At 34.0% G+C, this 25348-nt stretch overlaps 1 long non-coding RNA gene across 2 annotated transcripts in view; it reads right to left on the bottom strand.

Moving 5' to 3' along the window:
- LOC105486074 (uncharacterized) overlaps positions 1 to 25348 on the bottom strand; it is a 127626-nt gene that overhangs the window by 9888 nt on the left and 92390 nt on the right. For both annotated transcript variants that reach the window (XR_011620526.1, XR_011620527.1), the window contains exon 5: positions 2882 to 3002. This is a non-coding gene — a long non-coding RNA (uncharacterized lncRNA). The remainder of the gene's footprint in view (positions 1 to 2881; positions 3003 to 25348) is intronic.

Raw genomic sequence — 25348 nt, 5'->3', positions numbered from 1 at the left:
CAAAAAACTAGAAAAAATTAAATCAACCTAATGATGTATTTCAAGGGACTAAGAGAGCAAACACAAACCAAATCCAAAATTAGTAAAAGGAACAAGCAATAAAGACCTTACGAGACAGAAATACGTGAAACTGAGACCAAAAAAAAAAAAAAGACAAACATCAACAAAATAAAAGTGTTGGTTTTTTGAAAAGATAAAAAATCAGCAAATAATTAGGAAAAATAACAAGAAAAAAAAAAGACCTAAATAAGTAAAATGAGAAATGAAAAAGAATATATTATAAATGGCATCATGGAAATATTAAGAATCATTAAAAACAATTATGAACATATATACCCCACATACAAACTGAAATTGGAAAGCCTAGGGGAAATGAAAAAAATTCTCGGACACAGATGACCTACCAAGATTAAACCAAGAAGAATGGAAAACCTGAACAGAGAAATTATAAGAATCAAGATGGAATCAGTAATATAAAGTGTCCCAACAAGAAAACAGACTAGGAACTGATGGTTTCCCTGCTGAATTCTACCAGGCTTTTAAAGAACAATTAATACCAATTATTTGAAAACTGAAAAGGGGAAAATTCTCCCACACTCATTCTGTGAGGTCAGCATCACCCTGATCGCAAGGTGTTAGACAAGACACAACAAAATAGAAAACTATAGGCAAATATCCCTGATAAACATAAATGTAGAAATTCTCAAGAAAATACCAGCAAACCAAATTCAGTGATGCAAGGATGGCTCAACACACACAAATTAATAAATGTGAAACATAAAACCAACAGAAAGAAGGACCAAAAAATACAATTCTCTCAGTAAAGAGATGAAGTTATGTAAATCTAAGTTTCAGATAATGATGATTTTTGTGCTTAAGCATCCTAAGTTTAGTGAATCAGAGGGCTTAATCAGCAGATTTGAATTTCCTTTATACCATCTTTCACTAGAAACAGTATGGCCAAATTTGCTTATTTGTAATAAATTTGGTATTTAGTATTTTAAAATAATTATTCTCACTTGAAAATAATATACTTTTGTTGGAAATTTGTTTTGGTATATGTAGGAGGATTGTTGTCTATTGTAAATTAATCTACTCATCAATTAAACTATTGAGTGCTGCTACATAAATGGATAATTGCTAAGGGTATATCTCCTAGATGCAGTTATTTGAATAAAAGACAAAAAACAATGATTATAAGACCCTTTGTCTTAATGATATTTTGTGGAATAATTAGAATCACACTATATCTCCTAGATGTAGTTGGATTTTAAAAATTTGTGTCAATGAATTCATTTGGATGTCAATTAGTGATTGAGAGAGATGGGCAGTAGAACAGCCTAATCAGTTTATTTCCACTCTTAATTTCCAGGCTTGTTTGATAGACTTCTTTATATTCTTAATAACTTTAAAGCAAATCATAAAAAATGCTGTTTAATATTTTAACAAAATGTTCCTCTGGTGGGACAAAATGCTACTGCCCTGACCAAAATCCTGTAATTCATCAAGATTTTAGTCATTTTAAGGGTGTGTTATTGATTACTCATGTATAAGTGACTTTGCAATACATTTTCCAATAAGTTTAGTATTAAGGTCATTTTGACTTGTTATTACACATTATCTTGGCCTCTTCATTACAGCTGGTCTAGCAGTCACAAGTTTAAATATGATACTACATTTGATGTACCTAAAATTGTGTTGAAACACATAACTTCAAAAGGGTAAATTTTTTGCTATTAAATTTTTTATTCTCTATTGTATACAATCATACATGGGAAGAGCTTAAACATGCTTAATTTTCAAAATAGAGAACAATTTGGCAATGTAATGATAAATTATGCCTGAGAAAATAAAATAAACTATGTCAAACTCTCCTTTCCTTATAGGTGATATGTGTATTTCAAAATAACCATATGTTAAACCTTATTAAATTTTATGAAATACATTGATATTAGTGTCACTTTAAAAATGAGTTTCTATGAGGTGATACTGCTAGGAAGTACTGTTATGGCATCAAACAAGTGCAGTTGGCAATTATTTACATTCTGACTGAAATCTGAATTTTTTATCCCAGTGCTAATGGTACTAATGAAAAATAAGAAACTTTGTCTATTTAGCTGAGGACTATACTATAATAGGATGAGAGAGGAAAATAAACCCCATTACACTCATGGACTTCTTAACATGTCATGACATGGAAAAATGCATTCCTTAAAACAAAGTCTCTTCAGTTTTATCTATGATCTATAAAACCAGATTCTACTGCTTTTTAGTATTTGCCATATAATTAACTTGTAGAATTGGCCTTAAAACTATAGAAACATAACAGCTGTAGCTCTAAAAATACAGCTTTTAAATAATTTTTAATTGAGGACTTACATTGATACTATTTTTTAATGTTACCTTTTGCACACCAGAAAATAATGAATAACACCACAGGATTCAGAATCCTATTTTCTTTCAAAAATATAAAATCTTCATTTAGGTTAATTAAAAACAAATAATAATATATTATCTTCCAGGATAAGACATAGAAGCCTTAAATAAAAGTTTCTTGGGCAAGTATTATTTTCTCCCGTGTTTTCCAAATTAAGCATCACAGCTAAAGCCCATTCATTCAGTGAATAAACAATTATAGATCAATTGAAAGTGACTGGTTCTGGCAATAGAGCAATGAAAAAATAATGATTTTTTCTACTAATTATTGCATCTAGTGTCAAACACTCATATTAAATAAATCATAGCTAAAATAATAATACACTCACAAACATAAATAATATGAAGATATAATCAGGTAAAAGAATAAAACAGAGAAGCATGACATAGATTTACCCTGAAAAATCTCTTCTATTCTGAAATATAAATAAGATACAAGTGTTACCTAAGCAGATGCAGTGAGCGGCAAAACAAAGAGCAAGAATAGCACATTCAAAAATCCTTTTAAGAGGCCAGTTGGAACGGAATATCAAATGGAATACCAATCACAAACCTGCGAGATAGAACTGGAGAGAAAGGCAAGGATGAAATCATGCAACAGTGTATTGCCCATGTTAAAGACAGCATATGTTATGCAAAGAGCAATCGGAAACTACTAAAAGTTGTTTTTTGTTTTTATTAATAGTGGATGTTTGACATGGAAAATGTAAATTTTGAAAATGCTGTTTTAGTTAGAGTGTAGAGAAGTATACAAAGCTGGTTAAGAAGGGACCCATAGATCTTTTATGGCTATTTCTAGCTATCAACAGCATTCCTGTTCTCCTAAAACATTTTCCGTCAGGCTTCCAGCACTTGAAATGTAGCATTGATACAATATTTATCTTTGTATGTTTTGTTTTGCCATAGTAGACATAAGGAGAGCACATGGGAATCTATTATCATACTAACAGATGTAAGAGTGGAAAGATATATCTTGATGTATTTTCTGGAGTTTATGGGTTCGTGTTATTAATCCCAAGTTGCCTACAGATCCCAAGCCTATAGAAAGTGTATAAGGTTGTCAGATGCCTACATGTAAAATTAATTCAGAGTTGAGAGTTAGGACCATATGTGCAGGGTTTACAATCCAATGTATTAATCTATTACAATATGGTTTATTATGAGAGATGGATTATTATGTTGAGAAATTGAAAAAACTAAATCTTTTTCAATGCTGGTCAAAACGTATTTATTGAACTGGGCTTGTGTCCACTTCATTACCTATTCCCTTCCCATGGTACTGAAATTTTCAGTCTTTACCCATTTTACATTCCTCCAGTGATACTGACACCAAAACTACTAAGAAGGTACTGTGCTGGCAAAGTACTGATTAATTGTGATTTCTAAATATAATCACAGCAAATGCTTTTTATTTTCCTCTAAAAAAAAAGGAAATTCTGTCCACACATTCTATTTGATAACTGAATTGTGTGTGTGTGCATGTCATGTGTTTTCTCTAACTATATTTTGTTAGAAAGTTAATAATCATTCATGTAAACATGAATACATATAATTATAAAAATAACTGAAGCCATAGAAAGACTCAGCAGAAAAAATGTGATTATATTAGCATTTAAAAGAACAATATTAATAATTTTGTTTAAAATCCAGTTAAATAGTTTGGCATAGAGCAGTTAATGAAGTGGGAAGAATACTAGGAGCAAGTGTTAAAGAACATAAAGAAAGAAACTTTCATGCAATTATTTATTTAACTGTATACCAAATCATAGAGAGAGAGAGAGAGAAGCAAACAGAGAGCATTTTATTTAATGTTTCTGTTTTAGAAAGTAGCCTTTAGATCTGTTCATGAGAGTAGAGATTTGGTTCCTTCGGATAACTCAAGGAGAGAATGACATCATTTCATCTGCTCTCTAGGAGGGTGGAGTATTCATTGTGTTTCAAAAGACAAAACTCTCTTCTGAGTAAGATAAAGAGTTCTTTTGTTGTTAAGAACTGGAGCTCATTTTTTCATTTAGAATCACTTTATTGTGGAAGGCTACATCTTAGGTTTTGGGCATGAAATTAGCTAAATTGAACAAAGCCCCTGTTTTTATAAAACTTAGGGAATACTAATCACAGAAATAGGAATAAAATTACAATTGTGGTAAGCTCCACAAAAGGTTATTGACATAACAAATAATATAAGAAAATTTTCTTTGATAAAGAAGTTATAGAAAGTGTTGACAAGGGAGCTGAGATATGAAAGATGAGAGAAGTCAGATCATTCAGTATAACAAACGTCTTTGGACAGGAGAATGGTAAGTACATAGAACAAGAGAAGGCTTGAGCCCCTGAAACAATGTGGGTGTTAAATGTGATTGGGGTAAGAGTATGTTAGGGAGGAAGAAGAAATTTCATTTAAACTTTACGGTAGGTTACTATCTATCTTACCATCTCTTTAAAATGGTTAACCAGGCTCCAATTTATGGATTAAAACAATTAAATGAGAGCTCTTGAGTGAGGACATAAAGAGGAAGGGATTTTTACCAGGGAAGAAATGTGATATATGGAAAAGATCCTGTGACTAACATATAAATACTAGGTCCCATATTTAGGCATTCTTGCCTACAGAGTGTTAGAGACAGTAACTTGGAAGAAATAATCCTTGTGGTACAAGATTTTAAATGACTGACTTGTAATGCATGAACAGAGTCAGAACAGCAGCCCCTACACAACTTACAATGGCGGTTTCTCGGTGGGGTTAAAACATATATATATATAATAATACTACTTTGCCCTTCATGTCTTAGCATTCCACATCACTTTATAACCTTATGAGGAATCTTTCTCCTCTACACTCAAGTTACTAATAATTATTAGCATAGGGTAGGAAGAGGCTCTTATATCAGGAATTTGAGGCTAAAAGGAAGCATTAAAAGACCCAAATTAGAGACAGAAGGAAGTGATAATTCTGTTAAGACACTATTAGCTACCGCTTATTTAATGTGTATTGTGAATCACACACTGTGATAAACCTTTCATAAATTGCTTCATTTTATTTTCTCAATAACCCTATTGAGATATCACTACTATATTTAGACTCTTAGAGGTTATAAAAATTGATCAAGATCATTAAGCGTTCTGTGTGTAATTACAAAATCCATGCATTTCCTTAGACCTGTCAACCGTGTTGAATGATGATGGTACACTGAGCTACATGGGGTCTGAAAAGATGTCATGGAGTTTGAAAATGTGGGACCCTGGTAAGGTTAATATTCACAGAGTGATGAGAGATAAAGTCAGTTGTAGAGGAAAGAGAAGTGAAAAAAAGAAGTTAAAAAAACGGGAAGTAAGAGCTTGGTGTATTCATAAGCAATGGAAATTATACGACTGAGGCCAAGACAAATGAGATTCTTTTATTTTTCCCAAAAAGATGTACTGACTTTTAAAAGACAAAAAAAAAAAAAAAATGACAAGGTAGAAATTGAAGAATTCAGAAATTGAAGATGTAACTGACGTCAGAACTTTTCAGAGGTGGAAGGCAGGGATATAATTCATAGTGTGCAGATTGAGTGATTTGCCTAGGAAAGAAGTAAGCATAACTTTTTTTTGATGCAGAATAGAATACAGTAAAACCAGCTGAAAACAAACAAACTTTTTGTTTGTTTGTTTACCTGTGAAGTTTTTCTTTTCCTGCAGAACAACATAAACATTTCTCATTCTGGAATTCAAGCTGTCCATTAATTGGTATCAAATCACCCTTCCCTCTTGTCATGTCACAAACCAATCTTTTATTCAGGCTAAATCACTAAATTCATTGTTATTGTCATCTGAATACAGCTCCTGTTTTCGCATGTCAATGTCTCATTTAAATAGTTCTCCCAGCACAGATGTCTCTCCCTTCCATCACAGCCACCAACATCTCTTATGTCCAGTCTCAATCTACCTCCTCTGTAAAGTCTTCTTGAAAGCCACAGTTTAAAATTATCAATCATTCCTTCTCAGAAGGAGTTGCATGTACAGAGTGTTACTCATTTATAATTGTACATTCTGGTACTATTTATTGCATTTTATGAGTATGCATATATAGTTATGGACTGAACTGTGTCTCCTCAACATTCACATATTGCAGTCTTTTTTTTTTTTTTTTTTTTTTTTTGAGACAGAGTCTTGCTCTGTCTCCCAGGCAGGAGTGCAGTGGCACAATCTCGGCTCACTGCAAGCTCCGCCTCCCGTGTTCCCGCCATTCTCCTGCCTCAGCCTCCCGAGTAGCTGGGACTACAGGTGCACGCTGCCACACCCGGCTAATTTTTTTGTATTTTTAGTAGAGACGGGGTTTTACCATGTTAGCCAGGATGGTGTCAAACTCCTGACCTCGTGATTCACCTGCCTCGGCCTCCCAAAGTGCTGAGATTACAGACGTGAGCCACTGTGCCCGGTCTATATTGCAGTCTTAATTGCCAGTACCTCACAATGTGATTGTGGTGAAGACGGAGACATAAAGAGGAAATTAAATTAAATTTGAGATCATATGGATAGGCTTAAACCAATATGACTAGTGTCTTTATAAGAAGAGGAGACTAGAGATACATACACATACAAAAGGATGATCATGTCAAGACACAGGGGGAAGGTAGCCCTTTACAAGCCAAGAGGAGAGGCCTCAGAGGAAACCAACACTACTAACACATTGATCTCAGACATCTAGCTTCCAGAATGTGAGACAATACATTTTTATAGCTTAAGCCACCCAGTCTGTGGTATTTGCTATGATAGCCCTAGAAAAAATAAATATATACAGACACATATATATAACATATATATAAATATTAATATACATGGACATATACACTTACATATTATACATAAATACTATATAATATACCATACAGTATATGTAAAATACACCTCTTTATATACAATTGAATTTTATTTTACATATATCATCAAGAAATAGGTGATAGTTTCCTTAATATAAACATATATCACCCTTAATGTTTCACACAGTGTCTTATATACAAAGTTGGCATATTGTAGTATTTAAACATTCACTCTATGGAGCAAAACAGATAGGAGTTTTAGAAGCTTTTTACCTAACTCCTCTATAAACTTTCATACCACAGTTAACACTTCTTAGCCTTAGTTTCTTTACCTGTCTCATAAAGATAAGGAGTGTTTGTTCCTCTTAAGTATACTATAATATTAAATGAGGATATTAATGTGGAGTGCTTAACATTGATGGCAGCAGCAGGCCACTGAAGCCGCTGCCGCCATAGCACTAGCTGCAGCAGAGAGGCATACGTGGTGGCAGCAGGAGTGGCTGCAGAAGCAGCAGTGGTGGCAGTGGGTCTCCAGTGCTCCATGTTTCTGAGGAAGCCTACTGTGCCACCCCTACCCTTGCATGGTTAGGAAGGATCTGCTCCCAGGCCCAGAGCCTCTGCCATGGCCTCAACTTTGCTTCCTGCTGCATCCTGGGGGCCTGTGAGCACTTGGCTGAAGATGCAGGCAGGACTTGCAGGGTTGGTCCCAGGAGTTTCAGGTTTGTTTGTAAAGGGTTGGACAGGGCCGCCAAGTAACCTCTCAGGGGCCCAGGAACTCCCGGTCTTGCCCTCGCAGGCTTGGAGGTGTCTGCTCTCAGTCTCTGGCTTCTGACTGCTGTAGCCACCTGCTCTGAACATGGAGTAAGTTGAGTAAAGTTGAGGCAAAGCCCACAGGTCCTGTTGCAACCCAGCTGAGTGTGCACATGCTCAAAGCAGTGCTGACACACCAGCCCCCTGACACTTTGGCCCCCTCTGGATTTTGGGCACCAACAGTCATGCGAGGGTGGTCAGGGGGTGCTGAGGACAGCTCAGCACTGGCCTGCAAACACCCCTTGGCACAAAGAGCCTGGGCACCATGAACGCAGGCAGGAGGAAGACAGGCTTCTGGGTGGAAGGGGGTGGGTCCGAGATGAAGCCTCAAGCTGAGGCTTCAAGCTGAGGAGGGTCTGAAGTCTAGGAGCCCAGCTGCCTGTCCTGCAGAACACAGTGGGAACTTGTGGTGCCGTTTCCGGGCAGGCCCATTGTTGGGAACAGGCCCCCCAAAATCTGGCCATAAACTGGCCCCAAAACTAGCCATAAACAAAATCTCTGCAGCACTGTGACATGTTTGTGATGGCCATGATGCCCACTCTGGAAGGTTGTGGATTTCCTGGAATGAGGGCAAGGAACACCTGGCCAGCCCAGGGCAGAAAACCACTTAAAGGCATTCTTAAACCACCAACAACAGCGTGAGCGATCTGTGCCTTAAGGACATGCTCCTGCTGCAGATAACTAGCCCAACCCATCCCTTTACTTTGGCCCATCCCTTTGTTTCTCATAAGGAATACTTTTAGTTCATCTATAATGGATAGAAACAAAGCTCATCACTGGCTTGCTGTCAATAAATATGTGAGTAAATCTCTGTTCGGGGCTCTCAGCTCTGAAGGTGTAAGACCCCTGATTTCCCACTCCACACTTCTATATTTCTGTGTGGTGGCTTTAATCCCTCTAGCGCTGCTGGGTTAGGGTCTCCCCAACTGAGCTGGTCTCAGCAGTCCATAGCCTACCAATAGGCCGGCACACATTTCCTCCCCTCTGAGGCCTATAAAAGTCCCAGACTCAGCCGGACTCCAGGAGATAATGAGATGGACAGCCGCAGGGAGGAGTTACCCTCTCTGCTAAGAGCTGGACACTCGTTGGGATGACCTGCCTGGCAGAGAAGAGCTACCCTCTCTTCTGAGATCCGAAGAACTGATGTGATGACCAGCTGTAGAGAGGAACTACCCTCTCTGCTGAGAGCTGAACACTTACTGGGACATCCTGCCTATGGAGAGGAGTTGCCCAATGTGGGTCTCCTCTGAGCTATTGTATCCTCAATAAAGCTCCTCTTTTTCTTGCTCAACGTCCACTTGTCTGCATATCCCATTCTTCCTAGACACAGGATAAGAATGCCAGACCTGCCAAATGGCAGGGCTAAAAGAGTTGTAACACAAACAGGAAGGAAGCATGCCTCTTGCCCACCACATTATGGGCAACAAGGAGATATGAGGGAAGGAGAGAAAAGCTGCAGCTCTTTGGGTAGCCCAGAGCTAGTAGCTCCCAGAGCCATGGCTGTGACTTCCTCTTTAGGGCTCTGTGGTTCCTGGCATCTCCAAGCTTCCAGGTGCCACACAACATTCCCTGGTGTCAGCTGTAGAAGCTGCTTATGGAACTCCTGGCTCAGTCACAGCCTCACAGGGAACTGGCACCCATGCTCATGCCTGGAGCTGCCCACCCTCCCACAGCCAGTGTGCCTGGCTGTGCACAGTGACTGGACCCTACACTCGCTCACACACCTCTCACTGCTCTGCACCTGGCTCATCCTTAGCAAGTGTGGGATCCAGGTTGGTAGCAGGAGCTGAATGCAGCCTACCAGGCTGAGTGGGCAGAACAAGCCCAGTGGGCCAGAGCAAAATTTGGGCAAAAATTGGCCACAGATATTTGTGGCTGGCAAGTGACATCCCAATGATCCCATAACAATCTAATACAAGGTACAGAGTAATTGTTAGCTAGCATTACTTTACATAGTCTTTGATTCATAAATTTTAAAGTTACTCATTTGAGAAACAAATGATTTAAATATGCTCGAGCTCAATCTTCTAATAAATTTACTGCTAGATATCTTTAACTATTAAATATTTTCCAAGATTTTGTTTTTAAAATAGAATATATGGTTTCAGATTATATTTTTAACATTGGCTAGCATTTATGTATTAAACAGATATTTTGTAGAAAAGTACACATTATTTTTCTGATAATCCTGATAACCACAATCTATATGAACAAGTTTAAACTATTTTACTTCAGATAGTTTAAAATGAGCACATAGTCATTTATCATACAGAACAGATTTACAGGATTCTCATCGCTTAAAATGAAATTATTATAAGGAATGAAGCACTCTAGTACTCTTTTTCAAAACTTTCTGAATTGACTGTAGAGAGTAACCTATGATTCCAAACCAAAGAATAGGCAGATATCTTAAAAGATATTAAAAGAGCACCAAAGCTGCTTTTCAGCATGAGTTTCTCTCAAACTCCTGGAATACTGAACTACTTTGTACATACTAAAAGGAGGACAAAATATAAAACCTAGACTCTACCCAATGTGGAAAGTATAAGAAGACATCTTAGTTAAGTTGGAAGGCAAAAGCATCTCATTATAGAGCTGAAATAGTTTAAAAAACAAACAAACAAAAAAAAACTTAAACAAAAGGAATAAGACAGAAACTCACCTATTTCAATTGTGGCACTAAAGAATAGCAGGGGCAGATTCCCCCTGAGAATTCATACTACATCAAACACTGACATGGATGGAATCACTGAATTCCCACAGAGCAGTTGAAATATTTCGAGTAAATTAACATAAAATAATTTCAGATTGGTAGTACCATTAATCACTCATGAGAAATAAATTAACCTGTAGAAACAAATCAAGTCCTATCTTTTACAAATTTGTTCAGAAAAAGTGTCAAATAATATAATCAGTACAAAATCAAATGCTACAAAATACAAAAGGACTCAAAGCAACACAAAACACAGTGAATTAAAATCAGCGAAAACAATAAGCAGCTGAAAATATCTGAAGAGAAGATTTCAGGTAACAAAATTTTCAGAAAAAAAAATTTAATATTGGCTAATATATGTTTAAAAAATTAAAATAAAAATGAGAAAGTATAAATAGAGAACTAAAATTAAGGAAGAGCAAATAAAATTTTATAATAAACCAAAAGGGTATCTAGAAATGAAAAATAGAATTGTTGAAATATTTAAAACCAATGACAAAATTTATAGATTAATAGACTTAGCTGAAGAGAAAATCAGTTAACTAAAATAGATTTCTGAAAAAAAAAAAATTTCCATAAAAAATAAAAGTTATAAAAGATGATAGTATGAAAAACAAAGATCAAGAAATAGGTAGTGAGAACGTAAATTATACTCAGTGTTTGAAAAAAAGTAAAAAGGAGATTCTTAATGAATTAATTAAAGACATTCACAGATTCATAAAGCCATATAATACTAACTAGAGAATAGAAAAAGTAATTACACCTGTATCTACAATATAAAAAGACAACAACAACAAAACACTAGAAACCAAACAGAAATAATAATTAGACAACAAACTTCTCAATAGCAATAATTTAAAAAAAGTGATTTTTTTAATTTGATAAGCCAAAACACGATTAACCCAGAATTGTATTCCATAAAAACTATTTTTCAAGGGCGAAAATAAAATAAAGACAGGTTCAGACAATAAAAATCCAATTTATCAATAAAAGAAAAACTAAAGAATGCCCTCTAGTCAGAAGGAAAAAGCTCATTGATGAAAGGTCTGATGAATTGACCTGCAGAAACAAAGTAAGCCCTACCTTTAAAAAAATATGCTCAGAAAAAGTTCCAAGGAACATGATTAGTGCAAAATCAAATGTCATAAAACACAAAGGGACACAAAAAGAACACAAAACACAGTAAATTAAAATCAGCAAAAACAATAAACAGCTGAAAATATCTGAAGAGAAGATATTTTAGGAAAGCCTGATAAATATGTGAATAAAAATTGGGAATATTAACCATATAAAATTATTTACATGGTTATATTCATACAGAAAAATTATTCTCAACCATTACCTTAAAATATACACAAAAAGTAATTTTAAAAGGATTAGTCTTGAAAGTAAAGCTGCCTGTATGAAACTATACAACTTCTAAAATCTAGAAAGTGGAGAATATAATATCTGCATCCTTGGTTTAGGGAAAGATTTCTTAGAATAGAAAATGAGTAATGCCAAAATAAAAGAAAATAAGTTAGACTTTATTAAAATTAAACCTTTTGAAAATAAAAAGACACTAAGTAATAAAAAAGATTAAAAAGACAATATATCCAAAAAATTAATCTGAAAAATAAATTATTTACAGAATACATAAAGAACTCTTCAAATTTGGTAAAAGTAAAACACCTAATAAAAATGTATAAAAGACTTGAATAGAAACTTTCTTATACAAAGTGACTATAAAAAAATATTCAACACCTTATTTATGAGGTAAATTTAAATTTAAAACATAATGAGATTTCGCCTCATCCCAACTAGAAGGTTTAATATTAAAGACTTAACATGCCAATTGGTAATTAATATATGGAATAATTGAACATCAAATACACTCTTCATGGATATGTAAGGTTATACAAACCCTTTGGCAAAGAGTTTTATGGTGTAAAGTACATAATTACCATAAGAAATTCCACTTCTAAATATTCATTCATGAAAAATAAAAATACACAAAACAAAATACACGTATGCAATGCTCATAGCACAATGCTCAATGTTCATTATAAACAAAGGTGGAAACAAACCAATTATTCATGAACAAGAGAATGGATAAAGATAGATGAGGTATCAATATAACGATATACTAGGCAGTAATACAATGAAGGAATTCCTGGTGTCCACAGCTGCATGAATTGACTTGAAAATCTTTATGCTGAGCTTAAGAATCTGTACAATAAAGAAGACAATTTTATGACCCTATTCTACAATAGGCAAGTTCTGTAACAGTCAACAATAATTCATATTAATAGAAATCATATTAATGGTTGCTTGAGGTGAGAAGAGTGGGAATGATTTATAGGAAAAGAGCACAGGAGATGTTCTCAGGTGTTGAAAATTTTCTATATCTTGGTGGCTGTTATATTTAACAAGTGCTTACATTTGCCAAAATTATGCAAAGTAGTCACTTAAATTCATGGGTACATTAAAAAAAAAATCTCAATAATGTATATTCAAATAATATATATTGACCAATTTTTTATGTAAGAAAAATATCTCAAATTATTTTTAAATTTAGCATTATTATTCACCATAAACAAAACTTTCAATAGTTGCTAAACAATGACTGGTAAAATTCAAAATCTGCTCAAAGATTTAAAAAAAATCTCATGGCAAATTATGAATGATTGATTGTTTCATTATATGAACAGATATTATCTACCAAAGTTTTAAAACAAATATTACTCTTAATGATGAAATGATGAAATATTATCTTTACATAAGGATAATTTTTCACCAATACTATTTAATACTCACCAGAGGTTCTAAATTTTGAGGTAAAAGAATATGAAATAAAAAGCATAAAAATGGGAAAGGAAGATAAAAACCTATTTATTCACAGATATCAATTTTATACTAAAAACAAAAAGAATAAACACCAGTATTAGGACTTTAGAAGTATAATTTGTTGTATAGGAGGTTTATATACAAATATATTTCTATCTACCAATAATAAATTCTTGCATTTTAAAAAAGATAGCAGCGTAGCACTCTACCAGTGCCAGGAGCTGGACACCTACCTGATACCCCAGATCCCCCACAGCCACTACTGATTGCTGCCATCTGCAGGTACAGAGCCACAGGACCCCAAGAATGAGCTTACAAACTGGCCTTTACAGGCCCTGGGAGCTCCTCTCACTCTTCAGAGCTTCCACTGCCCTGGCTACTAAATATTTTATGTACATCAGCCTGAAAAGGACTTCTGGCTGTGCAAGGATCCCTTAAAGATTTTCCGCTTCAAGTCCCTCTCTTTGAAATCTGCCATGAGCACAAAATTATGGTAATTTTTGACCTAAGAAGATTTTAAAACCATTTAAAGGCCAAATAAAAAGATAGCATTGACAATCACAACAATATTAAGTAGCCAGAAATAAACTATATTCAAAGTCTTTGCAGGAGAATTATTACATTTTATTAAAACATGCTACAAAATTGACAAATTTTGTTGTTCTTAGATTTAAAATGTCCGTATTTTAAAGATTGTTTAAAATATTTAATTTGATCTATGAATTCAGTACAATCCCAATTAGAATCCCAATATTTTAAAATATAACTTAAAACCAATGTAACATTAGTAACAAAAATTGTATGGCAATGAGACCTAACATACTAGTGTACAAGAAGTTGTTGAGAGAACCTGCCCCATTAGGTATCAGAACTTATTAAAACTTACCATAACTAAGGCAACGTAATTTATTATAGATATAGAGTAATAGAAAATGACAAATTCAATCAATGCATATGTATAATCGTTATTAATGACAGCATGAGTATTGCAGTTGAAGAAAACAAAGAATGGCCTATTCAATAATTTATGTAGGAATAATTGCTTATTATTATGGATTGAATGTTGTGTCCTCCTCCCCCAAATTTATATGTTGAAGTCCTAATCCCCAATGTGATGATGTGTGGAGAGAAGGGTTTTGGGAGGTAATTAGGTTTAGATGAGGGTGACCACGGAACTGAATCAGCCGGAAACCTGATCTCAGAGTTTCCATGCTTCAGAGCTGTGAAAATAATATCTGTTTTTTAAACCATGCAGTTTATGTTATTCTGTTACAGCAATCCAAGAAGACCAATACAATTATACATTTGGAAAAAATGTAAATTTTCCTCCTTAAACTTTAAATATTTGAAAAAAATAGTTCAAAGTGAATTGTGGATATAAATGTCAAAGGAAGAACTTAACAAAATAGTGGGCTTTTTGAGATGAAAGTATGAATTTCTTTTAGAAAACAACATGTTTAAGCAAAAAGAAAAATATTTATAATTTGTATATTAAAATTATCTGTTTATCAAAAACATTGTATGGAGTCTATAAAGATAAGCTACAAAATGAAAAAAATATATTTGCAGCTCATTACTTGCATTTCACACACACAAAAATACAAATAAAAAATAAAAATTTTTAAGGCTTTCAAATTGTTTAAGAAGGAGGATATGACCTGTCCTTCTAATTTTGCCACACCAAGATTGCTATTTTTAGCTACCCAATTTCCCAAACAGTTTTGCTCCCAACCCTGTTTGTGACTTCTTTAATTAACTGGTGATGTTCTTTTAACTCTAATCCTCTTTTGTGCTAGCTCTGGTAATCTAATGCTATCATATTAGAGAGGCCAAACATAAATGTCACTTCCACAAATCTTCCCTTTTAGGAGAAGCTTTTATCTTCTTGGAAATTTAATAGTTAGGGATAAATATTACAAAGTGAATCAGTTCTAATATAGACAAACATAGGGAGCAATGGAAACACTCATTCATTTATACTACTTGAAGTGCAAATTGGTGCAACTATTTTGAAAAACAGACTTTCCCTAGTCAAATTAAAATGTATGCATACAAAATGACTTGAATCTACTCCAAGGCATATACCCAAAGTTTTACATGTGTGTGCCAAAATACACATCCTAAAGTGTTCATAGTAGCATTGTTCATAATAACAAAAAACAAAAGAAACTAATCCACATATTCATTAAAAGGAAATGGCAATATACATATGCTATAATGTATTGGACAGCAATGGAAATTAACCACTACATGCGTTAACATAGATAAATCACACAAATTTAACATTAAATGAGCAAGTCCACAAATAATGCATACAATACTATGGAATATTCAAAACAGGATAAACGGTTAGTTATATATAAAAGTGGCAAAACTCTAATGGAAGGTAATGGAACTATCACTATGACATTTGAGGTAATATTTACCTCTGGGGTTTTGCGGAGGACAATCAGAAAGAGCAGAGAGTTAGCGCTTACAGTACGAGTAATACTTTACTTTTTTTCACCTGACTGACCTATACATGTATACCTTTTTTAATTTTTAGAATGTAGTGATGTATTTGAACACTCTTTTGTGGGATCAGGTGTTTACTAATAAAAAACCAAATGATTATTGATGAAAATGAATGACTCTTGATCATAGTCCTGTAGAAAACAACAAACCCTTGCCCATAAATACTTACATTAAAACACAGGAATACCATTATACATACATATATAATTTATTTTTATATATTTATATAAAAGAAGTTCTGAATTCAAAATAATATGGACGATTAACCAGCCTCGGTTTCATTAAAATGTCAGAGAATTTGATCTTCATTTAATAGCATTTTGCAGAAATGAGCCACCATTTTACAGTTAAGGCTATCACTACTCAGCATGGCATTATTTTGGACAGGGAGATTGATATTTCTTGCAACAGGCTTCACGATAACCAAAGTTGTCTCACTTTACCTGTTCCTAGGGATTACAGATTAGAAATTATTAAAAAGAGGGGATTATATGATGTTATATCATGTAGTGTATGAATACAGAATTTAGACTAGTTAATTCAAGATTGTGAGCTCACATAAAAGACATAAAATTATGTACTTACCATCTCTTTAAAAAGTATGTTCTTACAATAGTCATCTGATTTCTCGTGATTAAGGAGACAATTAGTACATTTATTCCTAAAATAGTTACAGTCATTCCTGTTCATTAAATCATCTAGTGGTCTGGATGCAGCACCAAGTGGATGGGATATTGATTTCCTGGGGTTGCCATAACAAAATACCACAATCTGGATGGCTTAAGAAATATAAATGTATTGCACTTTTTACAGTTCTAGAGGCTACAAGTCTGAAGATCAAGGTGTCAGCAGGGCCTTGCTTCCTCTGAAGTTGTTAGGATTTGTTTTAAGCCTCATTGGGAGCTTCTGGTGATTTTATGGCAATCTTTGTTGTTCCTTGACTTATAGGTGCATCACTCTGATCTCTGCTTTCATGTCCATGTGGGGTTCTCCCTGTCTATCCCTGTGTCCAAAGGTTTCCCTTTTAAAAAAGACAAGAGTCGTATTGGATTAGGGACCTAGGGACCACCCTAATGACCTCATTTTAACTGACTATTTCATAATATGAGGTACTTGGGGTAAAAAATCCAAGATATTTTGGGGGAATTCACAATTTAACACATAATCTATGGTTTCATATGAAATATTTTATTAGTAATTTTAAATAAATTCAAAATTTGTTTACAAATAAAATTTTGTTTTATTTTAAAATTAACTATTCAATGCTTAGTTTTAATTTTTCATGCTGATTTATAAAAGCAAAAGAAATGGGAAATTGTTTACAAAGTAATTATAGTCTTGATGAATACTGAAACACAACCTCTAAAATTTTGATGATTAGCCATTGGCGTAAAGTTTTTCCTCTTATATTCTTCACATAAACATGAAAAACAGGTGTACAACATGCAAAATATCAAAGAAAATTCTTCTTTGCATAAAAATTGAATGGCATCTGCATTAAATCCAAAGCTACTTTAAAGAATGTGTAAGATTCTATTAGGACCAATTAAATTTAGATTTAGGGGAAATAAAATCTGAACAGTATAGGAATCCTGTTTTTTTGGAAAGTAAAATTTGGCTTTCCGAGAAAAAGTCCACATATTTAGATATACAATTATATTAATAAGCAATGGAAATGTAGCTTTGTTAAATTGTGTCCAATTGAGCAAACGTTTACTGAGTGCAAGGTATTGTTTAAATCACTGTGGTTATAAATGTAAATAAAGATCAGAAAATTTTCCTTTACAATCTTAGACTGATATTTCACACTATAGTTAATGTTCTTGTTTATTCTCTTAATTGGATTAAAAATAGGAACTTATTTTATATATCAATAAGTAGCATGAAAACATGTGATAATAATAAAGATAACTACAACTTTGAAAATTTGCCATGTGCCATCCACTGTGAAATACTATATATGAAGTATATCAGTTGATCCTCACAATCACACCATGAGATTTCAGGTACTTCAGATACTCACCCTTTAAATATCAGGAAAGTGACAATTGTAGAACATAAATTATTTGTACAGTGACACATAGCTAAGATGTGAATTGGAACCCGGGCAGCCCAAATTAAAAGCCAAAGCAAGTGTCTTAAAATCTTTATATAGAAAGCCCATATGTATAAATAACATTTCCATATTAGTCCTGAACTGCAGTTGGGAATATTAGAAAATTAGTAAATGGTAAAGAGGAGAGTTTACTTCAATAGTAAGAATCTTATCTTCCTTTATCTCTCCACTAGCATTTATTTGTGTGTGTGTGTGTGTGTGTGGTTTTTTTTTTTTTTTCTTTTTTACTTTTTGAACTTAAAACACTAGATAAGGCTTCATATACTACTGCATGTAAATTTAAGAACAAACTATATATATGTAACATAAAATAGTATACGCAAGAATTCTATTTACATAAAGTTCAAGTTCTTCATCTTTAAGAAACTGGTAAGACTTTGAAATTAGTATTCAAAGAAAAAAAGTCTATCCTGAACTACTCTGAACTTCTCCATCATTTTACATTTCAATTGCTATACTTTTGTTTTTCATGCTGTTCTTTATTTACAACATACGAACTAGATTTGACTACATCTTCATCTCGTGTCCTTTTAATTTTTTTCAAAAAGCTTTTTTTTAGGCTTTGCATGTATGCTAAAATGCTGAAATTTTAGTTTTAACATCTTCCTCTAGAAAGTTGCTATAATGAAACACTAAAAATACTGTTTGACTATTTTACTTATTATCCCACAGGAATTTTCCTCCAATTGCTTTGCCCTTCAACTTCATTTTCTTTGTGTATTTGTTAACATCTGCCATGATTAGCACTAGCACTGTGTTAGGTAGCCCAATAGGCCGACTAAGTTCAAGGTACCAGTAAAGACATACAACATGTCTGCAACACACTCTCTAAACCCTCGGCACACACACCCTTCTTTGAAAGAAATTATATTTAGGGTACCCATAGAACTTGAGAATTCAGATTTTTTTAACAATTTGATTATAAAATCTGATGAAATGATATATGATAATCTAGTCCAGTTCATATAATATTTTCAGACTTTTTGGGTTCTCTGTATACAAACACGCAGACATTCACACACACATATACACATGCACATAAGCATAGAAGTTATTGTCTTGGGATAGATCAGAGTACTATTGAACTGTCCTAACTTACCAAATGATTTATTTCATTTTTAATTATACATGAAGAGGATGTTTCATAATTTTTTTGTGCAAGAAAGTTATTCTGTCACATTGAGCATAAAAATGAATCAATTTTTGATCAATAAACGTGGGAGTCATGCAACTTTCCATATGACTTGATTAGACACATACCACCCCACATGACTGCACCACTTAAGCATTTTACGCACAATAAAATATAGGATACAGAGGCACAGGGAAGAATAGAACTTTTGGAAAAAGGGCTATGGAAGGCTCCATATGAGAGATGACATTTAAGCTGGATTTCAAAAGATGGATAAGAAATAGACAAGCCTAAAAGAGGGACATTTTAGATAGAAATAATAGTATGAGAAAAGATCGGTGCTGTCAAAGTCTATGGCAATTGCCTATTTTTCAGCCTATCTTCTTCTGAAACAGTATTTATAATCTATTTTCACAAAGCTGACTCCTTCTTGTCATTTCTTTCTCAGGTTTAGTATAACCTCACTCCACATTCAAGGAATATTCCCTCACAATCCAAGTAAATGTTTATCTGATCACCCAGTTTTATCAATTTTCTTTTTTCTTTTTCTTACTATTTATAGATAGGATGGCTGGGGAATCACTAAGAGAAAGTGATATTTGAGCAGAAACCTAAATGAGGTGAAATGATAAAGATAAAGCTATTGCAGAGGAATGTGCCAATCAGGTGGAGCAGTGAAAGCAAAAGCATGCATTAGCGTGGTATGTTTGTGAGCACCAAGACTGCCAACTTGGCACATGTGGTAGAGTTAGTGTGGTAGAGAGTGGTAGGACATAGTGGTCAGAGGTTGGATAATGAGAGGTTTTATAAATCACTGAAAGTAGTTTGAATTACAATTGTAATATGATAAAAAGCCATACAAGAAATTTGTAATGAGATGAGGAACATATCATTTACACACATTTTTTAAAAATGTGATATATGGGAAAATGACTATAAGATAGGCAATGTAGTTTCAGCTCAGAATATTAAAAAAAAGTTGTACCTATTATATAATCACAAACTCTTGGAAAAAATATGCCTCCAGAATTGCATGGTTTCTCCTAAGTAGGGAGACCACTGGTAAATTATTCTTAAAAATGTTTCAGCCATTCATGTTGACCCATCTAATATATGGATGTCCTGAATGCAGCATGAAGCAGAAAGACCAGTGAGTTGGACATCCCAGTGCTCTAGGCAAGAGAGAATGAATCCTTGGTTTTATCCGTTGAGGTTAAGTGAATAAACCTTTAGCGCCCTAAGGAGGTATGACTAACAGCTTTTCCAGGAAAATAAATATATTGCATTACCAGCTGTGTCTGTATTCCTATATCTCTATTTAGTTTAGTTTTTTTTTTTTTTTTTTTTTTTCAACTTGTTGCTATAGATAGGGTGAATCTTGAGAGCTGTATAAGTTTAGAGTAAACCAAACCTAAACAGAGCGGTAAGTTGCATTCTTTCTGCTGGGCCTACATCTGGTTCTACTTTAGAGTTCGGTAGGAATTTTTATCCTTTTAGATCAATGAAAAGCAATCAGGAAAATCCCTATATTAGACCAGAATGAGCCTTCACAGTGAAGTACAGCATACATTGAAAATACTGCTCACTTTTAATTTGAAGCGACTGTAATTAACGGATTGTGATTAATGTGTATTTTTCTTAGAAAATCATACCAATAGCTTTGTAGGTTTTCCAGAAATCTAGATGCAACATCAGGAAATAGGATGTAATTCTGCTATTTTCCTGTGACATAATCGAGAGCCCACAGTTTCTTCTATAGAAACATAATAATGGAATTTCTGCTAGTGATACAGTGATCCAATCATCCCTATTAAGCTTTATTACAAACTAAATACAAACTTATCAGTTTATATGTGCAAAACACCCACCATTAAATAAGCCACGTCAATTTTAAGTCATTGAAAAGTACTACTTTTACCAGAAACCATGAAGCACCATGGAAGATGTATATATATTGCTTAGTATTGAACAAAATGAGGAAAGAAGAGGTAGGGCATATCTTTGGTATCTGTCTCTTGATAACCCAAACCTTCAACACATCATTATTTCATGAAACCATAATAAGGTCTAGAAAGCAGGATTTTGGAATGATGATGTAAGGGTCACTGAAAATCTAGTATATAAACTTACATTAAAAAGATTTACCTAATCAACACATATGTACACAATAACTGCAGAATTCATATTCTTTCCAAGTACACATAAAACATTTAACAAACTGACCATAATGATGGACAATATGATGAGGCATAAAGCAAATCCCAACCAATTTCAAATGATGAAAGAATAGAGTATAATCTCTGATCAACAAAGAATTCAGCCAAAAATCACTCACAAAAAGTTAACCAAAAAATCCCAAAGTGTTTTAAAACAGCAACACATTCTAAGAAACTGATAAGCTAGATAAGAAACCACAACTGAAATCAGATTGTATTTTGAACTAAACGATAATGGAAATACAACCTCCCCAAACCCACAAGATGTAACTGAAGGTGTGCTTCAAAAACAATTTATCACAACTGCAGATCAGATCCCGCAAAAATTAAAGAGGGTAGTGGGCTGGATTGGGTCCTCCATAAAAACATTTTTTTTTTTTTGGTCCTAACTTCCAGTACCTGTATGTGACCTTATTTGGAAATAGGGTCTCTGCAAGTATAATCAAGTTAAGATAAGGTCACATTAGATTAGGATAAACCCTAATCCAATATGACTGGTGACCCTATAAAGATAGAGACATTTGGAGACACAAAGGACAGACACACAGAAGGCCATGTGATCATGAAGAAGAGATCGGAGTAATGCACCTACAGGTTAAGGAACTTTGAGGATTGCCAGCAAACACTGGTAGCTAGGAGGACACAAAGAAGAAATTATAGCCTAGAGCTTTTCAAGAGAGTATGGCCCTCCCAACATCTTGACACTGGACTTCTAGTCTCCAGGACTGTGAGACAATGAATTTGCACTGTTTTATGACAAAGTAAAATACCTTTCAAGATTACTGTTTTCCACAACTACAGGTTTGTTTGTTTGTTTTTACGCTATAAGAAGCATTTATTCTATAAAAGTAGTTGAATCTTTGTAAGAGTAGTAACCTTTGTGGCATTTTAATTTACTCCATTTCCATTCCCATCTTCCTAACTCTGCACTGTCCTCAAAAATAACAGCTACTGTGCAACCATGGTAGCTGCAAAAAACAACAGTGGAAAAACCACTGGAGTAGGCAGAATGAACCCGTCTCCAAAAAGCCTCATCTTCAACGAACTTCACTATCTTTTAGCTCCATGGAAACACTGAATTTGCAGAACTTGTCATAATTTCCTGCCTTAAATCTCCTCCACTCAGAAGAACTTTAACCTAAGGGCATTGTCAAAAAAAATGAACAGCAACAGTTCAAATCATATCGTCTGAAGCTGTGAAACTAGTTGTGATTGATAAAAAGCAAGAACTATAAATGAAAGTCTGGGGAATCAGGTGTCCCTAAGGGGCACTAAAAAGCTTCCACGTAGAGAGATCTAGGAGGTCGTGACGATTGTGAGCAGGTCCAGTAAAACTCTGTGAAGTCGCTTTATCTCTCAGTTCTGGTTGATGTTGAGGTCATTGCAAGAACTAAATGTAAGAAAGAGTTGTAAATTACTAGAGAATCGAAAGCAAGAATAGACACACACACCGGGGCTGTCAGCAAAAGATGAAAGGTAGAAGACTTAACCAAGTTAGAAGATCATTGAACAATGATTTGAGTGGCCATCCATCAAGGAGAATAAGCCTTAAATAAACTAGTCCCGGAATGTCACTAAACAAAAATCATCAATAAATTATTTGCGTAATATGGCATTTGAGACTGGATGAGTTTTCCAAAGGAATGAATGGAATCATAATAATAATGAAATATAGATTTCAAAAGAGGGAGACAAAAACCTGGATATTAGGTCGATGGAAAGAAATCAGAAAAGAAGAGATAGAGGCAACCAGGAAGGTGTGAATAAATCTACAAGTGTGCAACATTGGGGTCCAATTGAAGAAAGGATAACAAGGAAAAAGGTGCTATCAAAAACAATAAATATAGCTAAGTCAAAAATGAAAGAGTAGGAGATGAGGTCAGAAAAGGGAAAATGGGTATTGTGGAAATGCTGAAATTCTTAAAATGATTGAAGAGGTATAAGGGAGCATTACAGTAATGGTGAAACTTCGTTAGAAGGAAAAATAATTGAATTGAGATTAAGATACATTTATCAACAGCATTCATAATTAAACTGATTTTAATCCCTACAACAGATTCTTTTTCTACAGATTCGGGCACAATATTATGGTGTATGAAGCTCATTTCAATATCAAATATATGACAGATGGAATTTTGGAGAGGATTTTTTTTTAGTTGTATATAAGTGTACCCATCAATTGGACATAATGTGTCTAGTAAAGACAAAGAAAATCATACAATATATATCAAGAGAGAAAATTCAATAGAAAGAATTAATAGTATGTTTGCTGAAAAGCTTAACACAGACATACAAACTGAATTATCACAGAAATAAAAACTGAAGGAAATAGCAGCTAAGAACAAAGAGAATATACTGGGATTCTCAGACCCTAGAAAAGACCCCACAGAATTGGTGCTCAAACTCAGTTGGGCTTTGGCAGGCTGGTACTATAACACTTACATGATTAGGGTGGTTTGAAGAATTATGAAAAAGGGCCGGGCGCAGTGGTTCACGCCTGTAATCCCAGCACTTTGGGAGGCCAAGGCAGGCAGATCACGAGGTCAGGAATTTGAGACCAGCCTGATCAACATGGTGAAACCCCACATCTATTAAAAATACAAAAATTAGTCGAGAGTGGTGGCACATGCCTGTAATCCCAGCTACTCAGGAGGCTGAGGCAAGAGAATCGCTTAAACCCAGGAGTCGGAGGTTGCAGTGAACCGAGATCGTGCCACTGCCCTCCAACTTGGGTGACACAGCAAGGCTCAGTGTCAAAAAAAAAAAAAAAAAAAAAAAAAAAAAAAAATTTTAAAAAGTTAGAGACTGAAACTAATGGCTGCTGTGCAAATAAAAGGCAATTGCCAATTAAGCTGACAGAAACCGTACATAAAATTGGATGAAAGAAAGCCTTTCTCCTACCCTTCTGAAAGACAATAGCTTAATAATCTGTACAATATGCAAATATAAAGCTTAATATAATAAGCATTGAAAATCACTAAAGTATTACCAACTAATGAATAAACGTAATATAAAAATCCATTTTGTAAATCCTGTGTTTGCTAGAACTCTATATTTCAACTCTCAAGATACACATTTCAGGGGAAACTACCTTACCGATCAATTCTTTCTATCAAAAGATAGAAAGAAAGAACTCAGGTCAGAGATCTTCAATTTTCATTAGGCAGGGGCGTATAAATAAGAAAAGTTACATTTATGTCCATTATTTCTTAACATAAATTTTAGTAAGCACCCATTTACCCAAAAATAATCAGAAAATTGGGTCTTTTGGTTAATTGAACATTCTTGTAATTGACATTTGTCAAATATATCATACATGGATTAACAGTGTTCAAAAAACTAGAATAAAATTACATTCACTTGACATCAGAATTATAACTTTAAGGCTCTTCCCAGCTGTATAATTCTGAATCTCTTCAGAATACACAAGTGCTCAGACATTACTTAAACTGTGTCATTGATTTAAATTAATCAACAAATAATTATACTTGTATAACATTTAGGAGTAAAAGGTTAAGCTAATAAAACTGAATTGCTATTGACTCCTAGACACAGCTTGAAATTTGATTATATGAAATATATTTGTGAAGTAAAATTAAAATAAAATAGAAAATGTTATTGGATTAAAAAATTCTGCATTTCTAGTTGTTGGTTTTTCTTGGTTAATGGGTACATACTCTATCAAATTTTAATAAAATAATTGGAGTCTACCTTAATAAGATACATTTTCTAATATCATTATGACTTTTCTCTACACTTACATGGTATTAGCAATAAATTATACTA

Source organism: Macaca nemestrina, chromosome 3 (genome assembly GCF_043159975.1).
Source record: "Macaca nemestrina isolate mMacNem1 chromosome 3, mMacNem.hap1, whole genome shotgun sequence".
Lineage (NCBI taxonomy): Eukaryota > Metazoa > Chordata > Mammalia > Primates > Cercopithecidae > Macaca > Macaca nemestrina.
Note: the sequence above shows the minus strand (reverse complement) of the source record. Positions and strands in the feature narration are given on the sequence as shown.